The sequence below is a fragment of the Chinchilla lanigera genome, unplaced genomic scaffold (genome assembly GCF_000276665.1).
Source record: "Chinchilla lanigera isolate Chin_1 unplaced genomic scaffold, ChiLan1.0 scaffold00043, whole genome shotgun sequence".
NCBI lineage: Eukaryota > Metazoa > Chordata > Mammalia > Rodentia > Chinchillidae > Chinchilla > Chinchilla lanigera.
The window spans coordinates 7,382,651-7,402,018 of NW_004955444.1; the positions used below are offsets into that span (position 1 = coordinate 7,382,651).

At 39.7% G+C, this 19,368-nt stretch overlaps 1 protein-coding gene across 1 annotated transcript in view; it reads right to left on the reverse strand.

Moving 5' to 3' along the window:
• Positions 1-19,368, reverse strand: part of Kcnb2 (potassium channel, voltage gated Shab related subfamily B, member 2) — a 409,389-nt gene that overhangs the window by 145,640 nt on the left and 244,381 nt on the right. The gene's annotated exons all lie outside the window — the stretch shown is intronic.

Genomic DNA, 19,368 nt, shown 5'->3' on the forward strand with positions numbered 1-19,368 from the left:
TTCTGAGGAATAAATGACTAAATGAAAGGTAACTAATCTGATTTCCTCTAAGCCTTTTGGGTGGTACTTGGGTTAGTTGGTACATCATATTTGCCTTTAGCAAATTAAGGTTGCTTTGAAAATATCCTAGTATTTCACTCATATAACTTCAAAAGAAATCTCAAAGCCATAGTAGAAAACATTCAGATCATTTATTTAAGGGATCATTTCATGGAGTTGTTCTCCTAATACCAGGCTAGGCAATTTCTTGCCTATCCATAACTGTTACCTCCTCCCCATCAACTGTCAAGGGGAATATTGAATGTTTTGAGGAGACAAGAAGTAGAAAATATGTAAAATTTATTGTCTACTTTGTAATACATTACTTATTCTACTTTAGAAAGCAAAGTGATCCATATGTTTTTTTCCTGCAGTGATATTAACACCCTGTCTTACACTTAGTGACCTTGCATTGATTCTGTATGTACACACACATATACCCCCTCCCAACACCTTTAACATCTTTACCTATATATTTTCAGTCTGGGTCTATTTTGCCAACTATACCCATTAACCCATGGCAAGGATCTTTTTGTCATTAATTATATTCCCTTTGGTGACCATATTTCCTAAACCCAAATCTAGACAAAAGATTTTTTTCCTAGGGATTCCATTTCTATTAGTCTTTCAGCAGCATTTGAAACAGCTAATCATCTTACAAATACATCCCATTCTGGCTTTTTTCTCTTCACACACTCAAGCAGCCTTGATGACCTTGAACAGTTTCTACATAGCAGAGTCTTGTAAATTTGTATCTGTAACCTCAGTCTTGAGCTGGTCATCTGCCTAGCTGATCCTGCCACTTAGGTGACCGATAGACAAGTTGAAGGCCAAATTCTTAGGGCCTATATGTTCATAGTTTACCCACCCTACCCTTTATCTGATCCTCTATCTCAGTAAAAGATACCACCATCCCCACTGTCTTCAACCCCAAATTTAGCAGTCATTCCACCTCCAATAGAGTACGTGTGGTTGACTGACTGTATGCCGTGTGCAGTAACATGATTATTCTGATCCTTTCTCTTTATTTGCTCTAGAGTAGGACAACTACTCCTTGACTGGTTTTCTTACTTCTGATTTTTGTGGACCCAACCCAATCCATTTTCCATGGAGCCCTGTGGGGTCACCTTCCTGCTTAAAGCATTCATTTAGTTATTTCTCATTGTGTTACATGTAGAGTACAATCATGTTTCCTTACCCGTTCCTCTGGACTTCATCTTTTGCTAGTGAACTTCAGTTTTCTCTGTACACTAGGAACACCTAGAGAAAACTACTGTTGAAACTCCAGATACTCTGAACTAATAGTGTGGAGTGGATCTAAGCTTCGGTGTTTTTTAAAAGTGCTATAGAATGTGAGCCAGAGTTGATATCATTGACTACGTGATAGGTTGCTTAAGTATTTGTATGTAAACTTCCTCTGATTCTTGCTTTCCTTCTTGATGTTCTAGCTACAGTGGCATCGGACACATGATGCCCATTCCCGCCCTGGGAATACTAGCTACTGCTCCAAATGATCTCCTTCCAGACTTTCACAGGGCAGGCTTCTTTCTGACATTTGTTTCTTAATATAAATGTCACTTCCTCAAAGAAGCCTTCCCTAATCACTAAATCTGAATTGACCACCCACTGGTTCATTAATACATACCTGTTTTTTCTTCCTAGAGCTAATTGTTTCTGGCTTATTAATTTAATTTCTGCTCATGAATGTAATTTTAGTAAAAACAGAAATCAATATGTAGAATATGACAAATTTCACCAAATATTTGATGACAAGTGAATCAATATAATTATGGGAAAATATGACAGAATGTTTAAAATTGTATAGCCCAGGAAAATCCAGAACATTTTAGTTGCTTAACAAACAAGAACATATAAAATCATGTAGACAAGAGCTTGGGATGTAGTTCAGTGGTAGAGTACTTGCCTAGCATGCACCAGGACACAGGTCCCATCCTCAGCACAGAATAAAAGAAGAAGGAGGAGGAGGAAGACGAGGGTAAAAATTGTGTAGCCAGTCTCAGATTTCAAAGCATCATTCTTTGGTTTGAGGAGGGTAGAACGAAATGGTATTGTTAGTTTTTCTCAAACACTCCAACAACTAAATTTTAAGACATTTTATCAGCAAGTACCAAAAATATCCTGCAGCCTATGACTTTATTGATAAGGCTTCAATAAGCCTATGACTTTATTCCTAGGCTTCATTGATCCTCCACTGTGCTGTTTTTCATCATCTGGCTGATATCAAGGCAGGATATTTAAGTGAGTATGCCTGGATGTCTTGTAAGCAAATGATTTAGCTTAGAGGGAGGCTGTCTCTGGAACTATAAGATAAATTGAAGCCTTAGTGTTTTCCAACCCTGGCTGCACATTAAGACTTTCTAGGGAGGAGTCATCACAGGGTCATTAGAATATTTGAAGATGGGGCCTTAACATTGGTATTTTGTGAAGTTTTTGCCTTGTAGGTTGTCCAAGTGCTTTATATCCAGTTGAAATGCCACTGATAATCAATACACTTTGGCCTGAAAGGAAGGGGAAATACCCCAATTAGAGAAATTAATCACTTTACAATAGGGATGCTTAGTTTTTACCTTGATTCACAATGATATTTTTATTTCATCATTGTAGCTTACAAAGTCACACATGCTATTAGAGGTCTAAAGAAGCATATACTTAGATGTTTTTTGAGAGGGGTAAGAAATATTTTTAAAATGCTAGTTAAACCAGAGAAAAGCAGGGTGTGCCTTTGGAGTGAGAGACAAAGGGGTTTTGTTAGCTCAACTATCTGGCCTCGGGAAAGAGTCTTGGGGCAACGTGGAGACCAGACCCCAGGCCCGGATCCTTGTCACTCACCCTGAGAGGTGCCAGTTCTGTAACCCTGTGTGTTACTGAATTTTTCTAAGCCTCCTTCATTGCTCATGCAAAATGGGGTGAAGATCTCTTCCTCTCCGGAGTTTTGTGGTAAGCAGAGGCGAAGGTATTGCAGTGCCAGCCACTCCTGGTGATGATGTTCTTTTTCTTCCTTACTCTCTCTGCATTATAGTCATACTCTTCAGTAGAATTATGCCTGGCACACAGTACATGCTACGAAGTGCTTTCAACTTCTATTATTGTTAATACATTTTTTTTTTGGACATGGGCATAGTTTCAAGGAGGATATCCTAAAGGGGGTTAATTCCAACATCTTTTTCTAAGTCTTTGTTTTTCCTTGAATCACTTTGGTGGACTCTGAAACAGATAATGCCAACATTTGGAGAGTGAGTTGAAGACAGGTGAATCTGTTGGTTGCCTGAAATGAGTATCAGCTGGCATGGCACAAAGACCATACCAGCTAGTATGGTCTTCCAGCTTTACCTCCTGAAGGCTTTACTGAAGGGGACTTCACAAAAGAGGAAGGCTCAGCAGTCCAACGTACTGTTTCCTCTAAGAAGTGAGTGAAGCGGGCACCCAAGGGTTCTTTACAGCTGTTCAGCATCCCACTGACAGGCAAGTGAGCTACATGCAAAAGGCTCACTCCTGTTCCTTCTCAGAGTGTGAGGCCTCTCCTACCTGAAACTTAGGAAACTTAGAAAGCCTTCTGGTTCTCTAACATCTTACCTCGTGTTACTTGATCAGAGCATTTCAGTTAAATTTTAAGGGTCTCTTCTCTCAATGTCCTAAACATGCAAAACTTTGAGAGGAGTCATTTGGTTCGCCTTTTTGCCCTCTCAGTTTGTTTATTCATGGGAGGTTTTCTGATCAGATAGCAAAAAGAAATCAAACAATATGAACAGATTTATAATATATTTTTAATTGACATTGATAGAAAAGGGATATATAAAGGTATTCTAAGTTTGCTACTCCTTGGGAAAGATCATTTTATTGAGGTTTTTATATTGGCTAGACATACAGTAAGCATAGGAAAAATCTCCTATACAAATTTCAAGTTAAAACAAATTTTATTTATCCCTAGCAAATGATGTAAAACTTGAAAAGAATGCCTGTAAGGTATTTTTCAAAGGAAAAGTTGGGATTTTCTTTGATCCTTAAAACTGAGGATATTATTAGAAACAGTAGATATAACGGGGGAAAAAAATCCCAACAGTCCTTCTTTGATCTTTCCTCTTTGCTGGCCATAGTCAAAGAACAACCCTTCCCCAGAATGCCAAAGCTCTTGAGAACATTCTTCCCACAAGCTTCCATTTCCTCCTTCCAGCGGCCTCTGCAATTTGGCTTTTATTCTTACATTCCACTAAAACCACTACCGTAATGTCACCAATGACCTCCTCCTAAGGACTAAATTCAATGGATTTAAGAAATCTCTGTTTGACCTCTGTGGCTTTGAATCCTGTAAGCCTACTGAATTCTCTTGGCTTCCACAAAGCTAATCTGTCCTTGTTCTCTCCTGCTTTATGACACACGGGCATCTCTTCTGAGTTCTTCTGGTTGCTGACGTTGGCAGGTGGTTTTTCTGAAGGTGTTGTATGAAAACTCCTATTGGCCACCTTGACTTGGGCTACTGCCTATGGCTCATGGCCTCAAAATCACCACACCATTCCTGACTTCTCCCTCCAGTGTCCAGAAGTGCAATTCCAGTGTCTGTAGGCAATATCAACCTTGCTATCCCACAAACAACTCAAAGGACTTTATCACCCACTCTGAACCTACTCCTCATCCTCGTTTGCCTTTCTCACATAAAAGAACTACATTCTACCCAATTCTTTGAGCTAGGAATGTGGGAGTCTGTATTGGCTTTTTCACTTAACTTCATTTATCATATCCTCTTAAGTATAAACTGCTGCTGTGTCTGTCTTTTGGCTCTATCTTCTCAGTGCTCCCTCCACAGTCCTGCTCCACCATCCTAAGTTCAGGCCCACATCATCTCCTGCTGGGACTAATATAACGGTGAACTGGTCTTCCTTTCCCTCATGCTGTGACCCTGTGAAATCCTGCCTCCACTCCTCCTGTAATACATATCGCCATCAGATGACTATCAGACCAGAACACTTATCTCTTTATGTTATTTCTTGCTACAAGAAATCCAAGGCCCCTTGCTGTCTTTAGGATACAGCACAATCCTTACTGGGTTTTTGAGCATGAGATTTCAGTGTGGACTCCATAGGCCATTCCACCACACAAGTCTCTGTCCATTCCTGAGTGAGTGCATTTCCCGTATCTCTTGGCCTTTTTCCACCTCGATAATGGCTACTTGTCCTTCAGGAGCCAGCTCAACAGTAACTTCTCGTATTAAATATTCTGTGCCTTAGAAAGATTTAGATACTGCGCTGTGCTTTCAGAGGCAGAGCAGATTATGGTTAAGAGAGCCCTCCAGAATCAGGTGCAACTGAGTTCACATAGCTCTACCACTTCACAGCGGTGGGCCTTTGACAGGACACCCAGTCTCTGTAACCCTATAAAATGTCGATCACAGCAGTACATTTACATCACAATCCTGTAAATGTTGATCATTAAATACTTTGGGGAACGGTGGCCGAAAAAATGACTCTAAGATACTTGGCCCAATAACTGGGTTATTGCAGTGACTACTACATTTCTATGGCATTTAAATCAAACGTGTGTACTATGTTTTTTTTCCCCGTTAAATCAAAAAAGTGTGTACTATGTTTCCGCATCACTTTTTTTTCCCTCTTGAATCAAACAAGTGTGTACTATGTTTCCACCCCACTACAGTCACCTCCTCACTTACTCAAATTTTAGCAAGGGCTTACTGCGTCAGCAGACACTAGCTTCAGTCCCTCACATGCATCATCTCATTTAATACTCTTCACAAACTTGTGAAACAGATATCTTAATCATCGTTTTACAAATAAAGGAACAAGCTCAGAGCAGTTCAGCAACTTGCTCAAAGCAACAAACAGCAATATTATCAGATCTGGAATTCATGATATCTCTCTTCAGGGCCTATGACTCAACTACAATGTTAGGCAGTCAAAGGGCATTATCTGATATAAGTGAAAATAGTAATTAGCGGATAAAAATTAAAGTGAGAAAAGCAGTAAGAAAGACGATAAATAATTCAATAATGTCATTTGAATACACAACACTTAAAAGCACATTAGTTTACTTATCTCTGCTGGGGTGGGGGAGAGGAAGAAGAGGAAAGGCAGTGTTCACTTCTTTAATATGGATCGTCAGAATTCTGGATTATTGTTCTTTCATAAACCACAGTGGAAATGTGCTGTTTATAGTCGACAGTAGTAATTCCTTCAGAATAGGATGGACCTTAAAGACCCTTGCTAAGTAGTTTGTAGAGGTTTGTCTAGATTTTTATTCCTTTCCTCTCTTCAATCATGTGTGTATGTATGTATATATGTGTGTATTTACTGTGTTCAGGATTGAATCTTGCGCCTCATACATGCTAGGCAAGTGTTCTACCTCTGAGCTACACACTCATCCCTTTTGATTTTGAGACAGGGTCTCAATAAATGGCCCAGACTGGCCTCAAACTTGTGATCCCCCTACCTCAGCCTCCCAAGTAGCTGAGATTAGAGGCATGTGCCACTGTACCTGGGTCCTCTCCTCAATCTTTTCAAGCTGCCATACATGTATCTACATCAAAAGATTTTATTTCATCCAGGTACCCTTACTGAATATAGCTAGAGAAATCACTCAGTTTTTGTGAAACCAACAACCTGTTTTTACCATACTGTATTTCACGGGCTATTGAATTAAGCTACGAAACTATAGTAACAACCTTGACCGGCATAAATAGGTTGGTAAACAAACCGATAGATTCTTACTAATAGTAAAACACTGGCTCTGGGGGGAGGAGCAGGTGAGTGCCTGTCCTTGCACCCTGAACAGTCAGTATGCTCTGTCAGTAGAACAATCACCTAGAAAGGAATGGAGACTCTTGGTTAAACTGGCCACTTGGTTAAATGGAGATTAAGACAGAGTCTTCTGTGGTGTTATGCTCCCAATACTTTTTATGAAATGACATAAAATTCATTTAAATACAATATTCTAGTGCTTACTCTCAGTGTTTTCATGCAGTGACTTCCTATTCTTAGGCAAAGCACTTATCATTTCGTGTTTTAGTACTTGTGTCAATGCAAAGTTATTCTACTAGGATCAGAGGCAAAAAATGATGAGTACTTCATCAGTGGAGCAGGATCGTTGGTAGCTATCAGATGATTAGTGTGGAAAGTACCAGCATGGAGCAATGAAATCTGAGCTCTAGGCATTGATTTACAACCAGTTTTACATGTGGATTTATATCAAGGGTGATACCTCTAAGCTTTAGAAGAATTACTATGAAGATACAGTAAAAAGAAAATGGGAAATGAGATGCATATTCTTTTTTTTAAGAGTCTCTTTTCCAAATGATCAAGTATTATTCTCTCACATTTTTTATTACAGTGCCTTTAAGACTTTTTATCCTGGCACAGACATAATCAGCTTAAGATATTCAGAATTAAGCAAATCTAGGCTCTCAGAAGGTACCCTCAAGTTGTTGTGGGCCTGGAGAGGCTTAACTGAATTGTCTGATCATGTAAAACAATCTGTGCAGTGAATCAAACAGAGGAAGTGAAATAGCAACACTCTGGTAGTAATTCACAGCTCGGAGGTGAATTTCAGGTGAGTTTATCTCATTGTAGAGGAGGAGGGAAATATGACCTGTGGAAGATCTTTAGTTCCAGAAGAATCTCACGTTGCAGCCAGGCTTGCATAACTGAGTTTCAGGATGGTGTTTAAGCGTTCACTAAACAGACACCGGAGGAAAAAGTTCAATGAATAAGGCACTGGGTAGATGCCTAAGCATGAGTTCTCTTCCTGAGACTGTCTCAGACTTACTGAACAACTTGTGATTATCCATTGATCATATACCACTCACGCTAAAGTTGTGGCTAAGGCAAAATTTGTCATAAAATGCCCTGAGGTACTTTTCTCATTTTCAGCGTTCTCTCCCTTTCAGATTTAATTATAAACAACTTAATTTTTGCAGAAAACTAGTGCCCTTTTTGTGTCTTCCAGGCACATGTTAATATGGAAATACTTATGAATTTAAAAATGGAATTGCCCTTTTCAGTATGCTGGTTATGGGGAAAGGTCTCATTAAACATAAACCCCACCACGCATTTCACTCAACAGCTGAAGCAGCAGCAGACAGAGTGGGCACTCAATAGTGACTGGGCTAATGAATCACATCTTCTACATTAAGTTCCAGAAGCTGCTTAAACCACTGTAAAAGGAAAACAAGTTATCCTGTTTGAGCAGACAAGATACCCGAAATCTGAAAATATATCGACCTAGTAAATGACTTATTATTCATAGCAGGTATCGACAATCACATAAAACAGAATGTCAGAAAAACACCCGATTAAACAGTATCATCTTCTCTTAGGGCAAAAAACTTGTTTCAGTTAAGGAATGCTATTAAATCCATGCCATTTTTCTTTCTGATTTTATCTGAATTGTTAACTGAATTATCTTCCTTTTCTTTCCTGAGAATAGAGAAAAACTAGCAAATCATACTTTAGTAGTTTTCAGTTGCATTCACAACTCCCCAGGATGGACTTGATAATCCCAGGGAAATGCAAAAAAGTGACTAACACTAATTTATGCAGTTCTCAATTATTCAAGAGCTCATTATCCAGGATGTGGGTTGTTTATAATTCCTTTTTCCTTCTCATCTCCCACATATTTTTGTTAGGAAGAGAAATACGCAGAGGCTGCACTCATATCAACATGGATCCATACTGGTTAGCAGCTTTGATCAAATGTTTTTACAATTAACTTCTAAAATGAGGTTTATGAATTATTTGTGGATTTAGGCCACACCTAGAAATCACTCACATTATTTTTAACATTATAGCAATACACATTTCCCTTATGCTGAAAATATTTTAAATTGTGAGAGATTAGATTATGAAGGCTTTTTAAAAAAGAAACCTGGAGGGTCTAACTAAATAGTCACTAGTAGTGAACGTGGACTAAGAGATTCACGATTTTCACCTGGAGAATGCGCTCTGTGGTTTGGCAATACGGTAAATCACTGTATGCTCGGACATTTGAAAGTTTAAGGTTCTGGTCTCCTTTGGCAATCTTTTATTGTGCAGGTGCTGGGTGGAAAGCTTGGGGCTGGAAAATAAAGATCAAGCAGTCCCTTCCCTGTAGTAGGCCTTGGTCCTGGAAGAGCTGGGAACCAAATACGTAATTATAAAAACAAAAGTGTTGAGTGAAATAAACCAGACACAAGACAAATACTGGGTGGTCTCACTGAAGTGAAGAATCTGAAAAAGCCAGGTTGAGAAGCAGAGTAGTAGAAAGGTGGTTAGCAGAAACTGGGTGTGGGTGGGGGTGGGGAGAGATGTCGGTCTCAGAGGTACAAAAATTGAGTCCTAAGAGAACAAGTTAAGGGGCGATGATGTACAGCCTGGGTGGTGGTGATTGTGTTGATTAATTTGGTTATGGCTATCATGACATAATATCTCTGTATACCATATCATCACACTATACCCTTTTAATATAGTCCATCTTCATAAATTAAGTATTTAAAATAGGAATGTAGTAAATTTAATGGGAGAGATTACAGTGGGCATATAATATTAGAATGCTTATAATTGATTAACCCAGACTAGGCAATCGGGGATGAGGCAATCCTCATATGGTGAGGCAGTTGGACTGCATTTAAAGAGTGATAGGGTTCAATAGAAAAAGATGGACAACCTTTTAGACGAAGGACAGCGCACAAAGCACGGACTCAGAAATGTTATTGTGGAACATACATCAAGACAGAGTTTTATAAAACACTTGGGTCATAATTTTTCATTCATCCCATCTCCTATGTGCATTGTATATGCAATGATCAAGAGGCAGAGCTCTGCTCGTATGGAGCTTATATTTCACGGAGGATAGCAAGCAACAAAATAAGAGACTTCTGAAGTGACAGATTTTATGAGGAGAATAAAAAGGTTTATGGGATAAAGGATGGACATCTTTAGATAGTGCAAGAGCTTGTCTGAGGAGGTGATGTGGAACTGCACCTTGAACCCCGTGAAAACTCAGGAGAGGAGATTTTCAGAGTGACCAGAAATTGCAAAAACTTTCAGGTAAGAATAAACCTGGACACTCAGGGCATAACTGAAGAATGAGGAGAGGTGAGAATGGCAGGAAAGGAGCTGGAGACTGAACTGGGTCTTGCACGGTCTTGCCATCTAGGGTAGGGCTCAGATTTCACCGGAAGTCATTGTAAGGATGTGGCTTGACTTATGCTCTAAAAGGGTCGCAATGGCTATTGTGTGGGGGCAGACTGGAGAGGGGATGGAAAATAGAAGCTGGAAACCTTTGTGGAAACCTAGAAATAATGGCGGGTTGAATATATTTTTGTAAAGTAGAAACAAATAAATAATGTGTAAAGGTAAAAACTATTAAACAGAAGGGTTCTATAAGCACCATGTTAGAGCTGTGTACAACACAAAGTAGATTCAAGCATCAGATGTTGTTGCAGAAGGTAAGCTTTGAAGTTTCTTACCACCCTAATTAGGTTTGTATCTATGACCATTTTTATAAATAATAAAAGCAATCTCTTATAATAATGGCTTGAAAAATTCTCGAAAAACTCAAAGGAATAAAGACTTAATAGCTAAATACTCTCCTCAAGAACACTGCCGAGGTCAACAGAAATTTTTGAAAAGGTAATTGAACTGCAACTTGAACTTCACTCCTAGCCAGCAAGACAAATGCAGTACTGAGAAAAGTACTTGAGTCGCGTAGGTCTCACTCAGGAGTTATCCAGAAAATGTGGGTGGGGAGAACCACTTAGGAAGGGTGAGTTAGGAGATGACTGTCTCACAAAAGCAGTGGTAGGAGCAAGGCTCTAGGCTGAGGGTCCTCACAAGGGTTTTGATGATCAAAATGAAAGAAGGCATTCCTTGCATACTGGCCTCATCTCTGAGCAATCCTGACTACAGCCATACATTGCTAAAGCACAGAGATACGTTCTGCAAAATGAGTTGTTGGATGATTCCCTCAGTGTGTGAACGTCACAGAGCATAATCACCCTAACCTAGATGTTTGGGCCTCTTGATATAAGTGAGAGATGAACTAAACATGAGATATTTGAGGCTGCTGGTAGCATAGCACAGCATACAACTTTACAGGAGACTTTCTTTTATAAGCAGAAAGCATACTGTGAATTAATGATAAAAAGTTTACTATAGAATAGTAAAAACAAAATCCAGTAACACAACCATCTATTATCAACTCATGTAATGTACATAAGGTACATAGTGTATACTTTACTTTTATACAACTGGCAGGGCATTAGGTTTGTTTACATCAATGTCATCACAAACACATGAATAACGGATTGTGCTATGATGATAAGACAGTTATCATGTTACTAGGTGACAGAGTTTTTTCAGCTCCGTTATAATCTTTTGGGACCACCATTGTGTACGTGGTTTATCACTGACCAAAATGTCATTATGTGATATATGACTTCGGTTAAATGGATTGTCCTGGAATTACTAGTAATATTACATGAGAATTAGATCCTTGGGGAACAAGTGTCACCAAAAACTTCTTCACCTTCTCCAACATGATTTAAATATAAGGCTAATTGTGAAGAAACTTTGGACTGAAGTAAAAAAATGAGAATTTATTAATAATTTGAGATGTATGCAGTTTGCAATTGATTTTAACATTGATATAGGCTTAAGATGTTCCAAGTTTGGGATGTGCTCTAGTATTGAATGTTTTAAATGTTACAGATCTTTTTCTACTTGAGAATATTAACATTTTTCAACAGCTAAATTATATTTGCAATCATTTTCTCAAAGAAATAGAAGAGGAATAATGCAAGATGAAGTGGGAAGATACATTAGCCATATAATTTAAGATGAAATGATTTCATCATCAGGATCTTATAGGTATTGGAGTCTTTATTTGTCAAACTGATATCCAATTTTCAATTTCCTCTGAACATAAGGAAAGTCAGAAGGCACACAATACAGTAAGTTTCTGAGCTGAGTAGGGAATGCCAAGCATTGGGCTCCTAGCTCTGAGTTGGAACCGCTAGATTTCACTTACAGCTTTGAACATTATTAAGTGACATTTCACACATGGAGACTTTGATTTATAGTGAAACAGCAGCTTTAGAGCAGGGCTCTATTTGGAGCTACTGCCCCCGATAAACAGAGAGCTCTAGCCTGTCTCCCGGGCAATGTCCACAGTGACAGAAAGAAGCGTACTATATAAATTGCAATAATATTCAGTGAATAATCTGGAGAAGTAGGGGAAGATATTGAAATACTGAGTCACTAAGGAGAAGCATTCCATTTTTACACTGCTCTCTTTTTTTTTTTTTTTTTTTTTTTTGTTCAAGTACCAGGAATTGAACTCACGACCTTGCGCTTGCCAGGCAGGCGCTTTGCCACTGAGCTAAATCCCCAGCCCCTACACTGCTCTCATATATTCAGTTTTGTGCAGAGCTCAGGAGAATGTTCACCCTTGATATCATCTAGCCACCAGCGTCTTACGTGTACTGACCTGGCACCCTTTCTCCATTTGTCTTTCATTTCATATTCTGAAGTTGACAAGTTGCTGTAAGAAAGTAGAGTTCCACAGCCAGGTGGGAAGATTTTCACTGAGTCCTAAAATTGAGGACTTTCAAATCAAATGTGTGAAGTGAATTCCAAAGGGGGTAAATGAAAATTAATAGGGTCAGAGTTGGAGAAACATGTCAAATCTGTTTAAAAACTGTTTCTCACCCCTGCTCTCATTAGTGAGCTCAGGCACCAGGTAGGATAGCATTGTGGCATCTGGGGAGGTTACCAGCAGGAAGTTGTCTAGTTTTAATTCAGCTTAAAGACACCAGCCAGATTGGTCGTTCAGCCTGAGAAACATGAACAGTGCATGGAAGTTGTTCTGCACACTGATGTCTGTGTGGCAGGATGTTACCTTTCATTCCCATGGGTAATTTAAGGGAGGCTGAAAAGGAATCTTTCAAATGGAGACTTCTGTGGCTTGGGTAAGAATTCGAGGTGTCCTCCAATGCTTCATGCTTTGGGAGCCTGGGGTCAATGTGGCAGCACTGAGAGTGGTGGGCCCTCTGTGATGTGGGTTATCCTCTGTCATGACATTGCTGAGGCTGCTGCTGTGGGAAGGGGCTATGACTTCTCATGGGATTGTAGTTCATTCTCCAGAGTTGGTTGTTATAAAAGAGGAAGGCTGCTCCCCTGTTGCCCCTGGTTCTGCATCTCACCATGTAATTGTCACTGTGAAGCCATCCACTATGTGATTCAACCAGGGGAGCCTAACCAGAGCCAAGCAGATATCAAAGTCATGCTTAAGAACCTCTACAACTGTGAGCTAGGAAAACCCTCTTTATATGTCACCAAGCCTGAGGTACTTTGTTATAGCGACAGAAAACAGACTAAGACAGAGACCAATGTCTTCACTTAATGGAGGTAAAAGCTATTCCAAAAGGGCTATAGAACAGAGAAGAGACGAAAATTCTACATTACCTTTGACTTTGCAGGCTAAGTGTGCAGTCCAGCATTCTCTGCCTGAGTTTCCTACACTAAAACCTTGATTAGCATTTACTCAGAAAGCAACAAGCTAATCTGGGACTGAGTCATGAGTCAGGAGGACATTGGCTACCTTCCAGCAGTTTGTGTACTCACTGACTGGGGCAGAGGCAATCTCCACAGAGCTCAGCGATCCAACTGCTTACACTTGGCTGCTTAGGTACCTCCTGGCTTTTTACCATCACCTGCTCTGCAGGTAGTACTGGCAGCTATGTTTAAGGTGGGAGGTGCCAGCCAAACCCGCTGCTTGGCTTTCTAAGTAGGAAATTAGGCTACAAAGTTGGGCTGGGATTAGAATATATTGTTTTCGTTATGTCGAACTTGACTGAGTTGGAGTGACTTCCAGAGAAAGATGATGTTAGACCTAGTCATCATTTAATATCTCTCAAACAAAGACACGTGCTTTCTAAGTATCCTCCTCAAGTGAGGTGAGGTAACTGGCTCAAGTGAGGTGAGGTAACGGCTGAATTGAAAAGATTAGTAGGAAGCCAGGGGCCAAGGAAAATTATTTTCGTTTCATAAATCTTCATTTTTTTCAGGGCAGTAAAAACAATAAAACCTCTGTGTGAAAACTCACTCTTTGTTTCTATAATTAGAAAACTAAGCTGTATAACTGTCGGCTGGAAAGGAGAGAGTATTAATTATAAATACCACACAGCGAGTGATGGGAGCGTTATCATATGGCCCACCCACAGGAGCTATTAACTCTCCCAGATGCTATTTTAGACAACTCAGCTTCAGTCTAACGTAGGTTTATAAGTATAAAGCCTGAGACTGCAGCACTTCTGATATGCTGTGTTTAAAAGAGCCTGGGGAAGAAAGGCCAAATTCATTTCAGACGTTTGGCATAATAGATTTCTGCTGCAGGAGAAGACTTCAAATGAACATTCAGCATTGGAGTTTCCTTCAGAAGCAACAAACTGCATAGTTTATAAGAAGATAATGAGTGTATACATTCCAAAGTCATTGTAGCAGCCTATTGTTTGGAAGGATTTTCTATACATTTTTTGTTTTATGAAAAAGCCAGTCTTAATATTTACTCTTTCTTCTTCCAACCACTGAACCTAAGAGTAAGAAGTGAATTGGGTCTTTTAGGCATGTGTGTACACACACAGTTTTAAAGCATCTTTTTAGTAGTGCAACCACGTTATACATTAAGCTCTCACAAAAACCTGGGATTCTGAAAATTTTTGGAAAAAGACAAGGTGGCAAACAAGTAACGAGGATGATATTTTTTGTTACATCTTAATATTTTTTGTTCTTGTGTAATTTTATACACAAGAACTGGATACACTAAGTGTGGGTGACTTTTCTGGGGAATCACATTGACTTCCTGCCCTGGGGATCTTATTGGGGTGACTTAGCCTGTTGAGACACTGCAGCTCTATCCGGTCAGAAGCTCCACCATTTCCAATTCAAAAGAGGCTCAGAACCCCTCACCTCCCAGACCTGTGTCTCATCCTCTCATTTGCTAAATACTACACTAAACTGTTTCATAAAACCACCTAGTAACTCTGGCAAATATGCTAGCTAAAATAACAGCAAGTACATTATCCACCAGTCTTTTTGAGCTTATGTTTATATTGCACTAATTCTTTTGCCTCTAGGCACACGATTTTTTTGCCTAACAGTTGCTATCAAAACAAAGAAAGAGAAGAAAAAGGAGGAGAAGAAGGAGAAGGAGAAGAAGAAAAAGGGGAAGGAGAAGGAGGAGGAGGAGGAAGAAGATGCAGTTTAAATGATAACATCATTTCTTAATTCTTTAAGATCCTGGTGCAATATAGATTTCATTAAAGAAATTCATCTTTACTTTAAGGTGATTCCTGCTTTTTGAGTTTTCTGGGGTCCATTGTATTTAAATCACATACAGTGTTAGATCAAAGAATAATGTCAGAGAGTCACAGGATGTCAAAATTGCAAGGAACCTCACATGTCATCCATCCCCTTCTCATTTTCCAGTTGAGGTTGGATAATTTATTAGGTTCAAGAGCCCGCAGCTGGCCTGACAAGCAGCATGTTCTCTAACAGTTTTGCTTTCCAGGTGGTTAAGGAGATGCGCATATGATCTGTAATTGATTTACAGAGCCCGGGTTAATGCATGTTGATCTCTGAACTGTGCCTCATGATTATCACCCTTCTCTTGGCCTTGTTAGCTGTATCTGCCTCAGGCTCAACCCTCAAATCCCCACCCCACAGATGTTTGTAAAGGATACTTGTTAGAAGCAATCTCAGAAACACAAATGAGACGCTGTGAACAAGGAGTCCTACATTGAAAGAGCTAAAAATACTCCCCAGTGGAGCTGATCACATCCTCCCGAGCTCCCAGTGCCCACACAAACCAAACATATGTAAATAAGGACAAGAGGATGAATAAAGGGCAATGAGCTTTTGAAAGCACAGGAAGTAATCAAATGGTTTTTAAAGAAGGGCATGGCCTGGATTCTGCAATCTAAAATGTGGCCAGCCTGGCTATTCTTACCTGTAGGTCACTTTCTGAAAAGCTCATTCATACAGCCACTTATCCCACTGTCCCCTGCCACTTATTAATAAAAGGCTGGAAGCTGGGGGGTGGGTAGGCAAAGCGTTTCTTTGCTTTTGCTCCAAGGCTGAGGGGCGTTGCCATTGGATTGTTTACTGTGAGTCACAAAGTCAAGTCACGCATCTGTGTTTTTTAAATATATATTTCCTTAGAGGGAGAATAAAGAACATGCTTTTAAAAATACATGCACACGTCTTGTTACTGAAGGGAGAGCCACAGATCCTCTCAGGTCAAACTGGTCCTCGGAAGGGGTTCCTTGAGCCTTCTGCATAAGGGAGGTCCAAAATGGGCAGCCTGGGGCCGCACTCTGCTGCAGACAGTCTTGTTCCTCAAAAAGTATCTTTACAAATTAGAATTTCAGTTTATTTAATGATATTATCAGCACACACCCCTTCCTCAGTGGGGCCCACTGTTTTGCAGATGTCTCTAGTATTCCAGCCTGTGGAGAACTGAACTTTCAGACACTATTCCAGGGAGGGAAAGGAGGCTGTGGAAAGCCCTGACCTGCAGCGGACAGCTGGTCTCCCTGGCTTTTGTCTCCCTCAGAGGTGAAAGGCACTGAAGGCAGGTGAGAACCCGAGAGGTGTGCTCTGTGTAAAGAATTCCCTTGGCGTCAACTGCGGGGATGAAAGGAGCCTTCTTAGGCCCCTTGATACCTCTCCCATGTCACAATCTCATCTACTTAAAAGCTTCTGCTCCTACCAGTCATGCATTGGCTGCTTGAATTTCTTTTTGTAAAGAAAACCGCGTTTAGGTTACTCTTGCCTATAAAGCCCAGTAGAGAATTGATTTCCTGAGCCATTTTGATACAGAATATTAGCAGGTCTCAAAATAGGAGGCAGTGCAATTAATACTAGATCCTTACACTATTTTATTTGCAGTTTATTATTGCTCTGAACATGTAAAGTATAACTCAGGGAAATGCAAATTTATGGTAGGGCATAAATGATAATTTTTTCATTTGTAGGTTTGATTAATATTATTTACATGTATTATACTCATAAAAATTACAACAGGTGACATAAATGTGGAACTAGAATGGAAAGTAAAACTATACAAACAGCTTCCTTTGGTTCACATATAGGAGAAAGAGAATAGTATAATCATGATGAGAACAGACTCCATAGCCAGTCTGTCTGGGCTTAAATGCTGACTTCATGACCTTGCATTAGGCAAGTTATTTTTCCCGCCACAGTTTCCTTATCTATAAAATGGGGATAAAAACAATGACAATCACATAGGGTTATAGGACTTATTGAGAAAGGAAAGGAAGCTGGTGGCACTTAGTGCATCAGTCACTGGTTTTCACTGTTGTTATTACTGCTGCTGTGCAGAATAACTGACCCTTGATTTTGAACGGCACTTCTTTGAAGAGTTTCACTCGCTTGAGAAGTGTCACTCTGGACTCTTGAATTTCTCATTGTTATTACTCATATCGACCGCAGCTCAGGTCTTGGAATGAATGAGTGATGTGGTTTATAGTTACATATAAGTACTTTAGTCTAAAACATATTTTAGCACATACAGTTTCATAGTTTAAGTTGCAGAGTTCACAGGTACAAAATGACTTGTGAGGGCAAATAAACTCCAGGAAAACAAAAATGAATATCAATCAGCTAAAATACTTAATGAGTTGAAATATTTTACCTAACATCTCAGATAACAGTAATAAGATTTAATACTTCTGGGAAGGAAAAGGGAGAGAGAAAAAGACAAAGATGAACTGTGTATATGTACCAATTACCCATGAGGAATCTGCTTATTATCTATTACAAATATATGCTAATATAATAAATCTGATTCAGAAAAAAGTTCATAATTTTATTTATTGGACTTCTGTTGATAGTTATTGATATTTTGTACAAAGTGCTTCCTGCAGTCAATATTTCTAATAATTATATATTTGTGTTTGAAAATGAATGGCACGTCATTTGAATAGTAGTAAGAAGTAACAAATTAGTACTTGATTTAAAAAAAAAAAGAACAGTTTGGACAAGCTTGAGAACCCCTTAGTTTCCACCAGTACCCTTAAATGCATCCATACAATAATCTACATGAAACTCTACTACCTCCATCCCGGTGAAGACATTTTGGAGCTACACTAAAGCTGCTTACGCTAATAAGAACAGGACTTTCCATGGTATTGCATGTAGATCTTGGCAGCACCTGGGGGAGAGTACATTTTCCTCCGCCCTTATACAACTCAGCCTGTTTTCTCCACATAAGGGAATAGGGAAGAATATTTGGCAGGCCCGGGCCACAGAGTAGACTGAGTTCTCATGAAGCTCATCTCAGCAGAGTGGCAGCTGAATGGCCATCATTTATTAAACAACGCACATGGCAGATGTTAAATAGATGTTAACTAGAGCTACCTCCAACATGCCCAGGCAGGAGAGATGCTAATGCTGATACCATCTTACCTGGTATCCTTCTAGGTTAGAAAATTTAAAGTGGTCCTTCCATCCTTTGATTATGGCCAATTGAGAGAACTGACTAGAGAGGAAGGCATTATGAGAAATCCCCTTAAAAGCCAGAGTGAGTGAGGCTTGTACTATTGCCACCTGACCCGTGGTCATTTCAAGAAATAGGGTATTTTCGAGCCAATGGGCTTCTCAGAGTGCCTTAGCTGACAGGCACCAATCAGAAGCCAGGATCACCGAACCGAGGATGAAAAGCCAGGATCACCACACCAAGGATGAACTTCCCAACAGATCAGATTTGTAATCTGGACAGTGCTAACAGTGCTTTTGAACAGAATTATATTTCATCCGGGTATTTATGGTAAATGGACAGGCCAACACACCTGTATCTACAGACTTGTAAGTAATACGTAGGTATGTAATTATTTATAGGACAAACACTGGCTGTTGTAGATACTTCGTACCGGTGTGCTTAGAAAAGAAATTAGACAAATGACAAATATGACCAGAGAGAACGTGATGCTTAAGAAGAAAGAAGTTCTTGTGGGAAGTCTGGATAGGGAGGATGGGGAAGGCAAACTCAACAAGCAACAACTCTGAATACCTGATCATCTATGGGCCTTTTCATTTTCTTTTCCCAAACTTGGGCAGCTATGCTTATTTACCCGGGGAAAGTTTGCCCACACACATCGTAGGACGTTTATCAATGGCTGAGGATAGTTTTGCTTGTCATGACTGTTAGTTAATAGCCAAAGGCCAGATATTCTGCTAAACATCCTACAAGTCACAGGAAAGCCTCCCACAGCAAAGAATTATCAGGTCCAAAATGTCACTGACACCA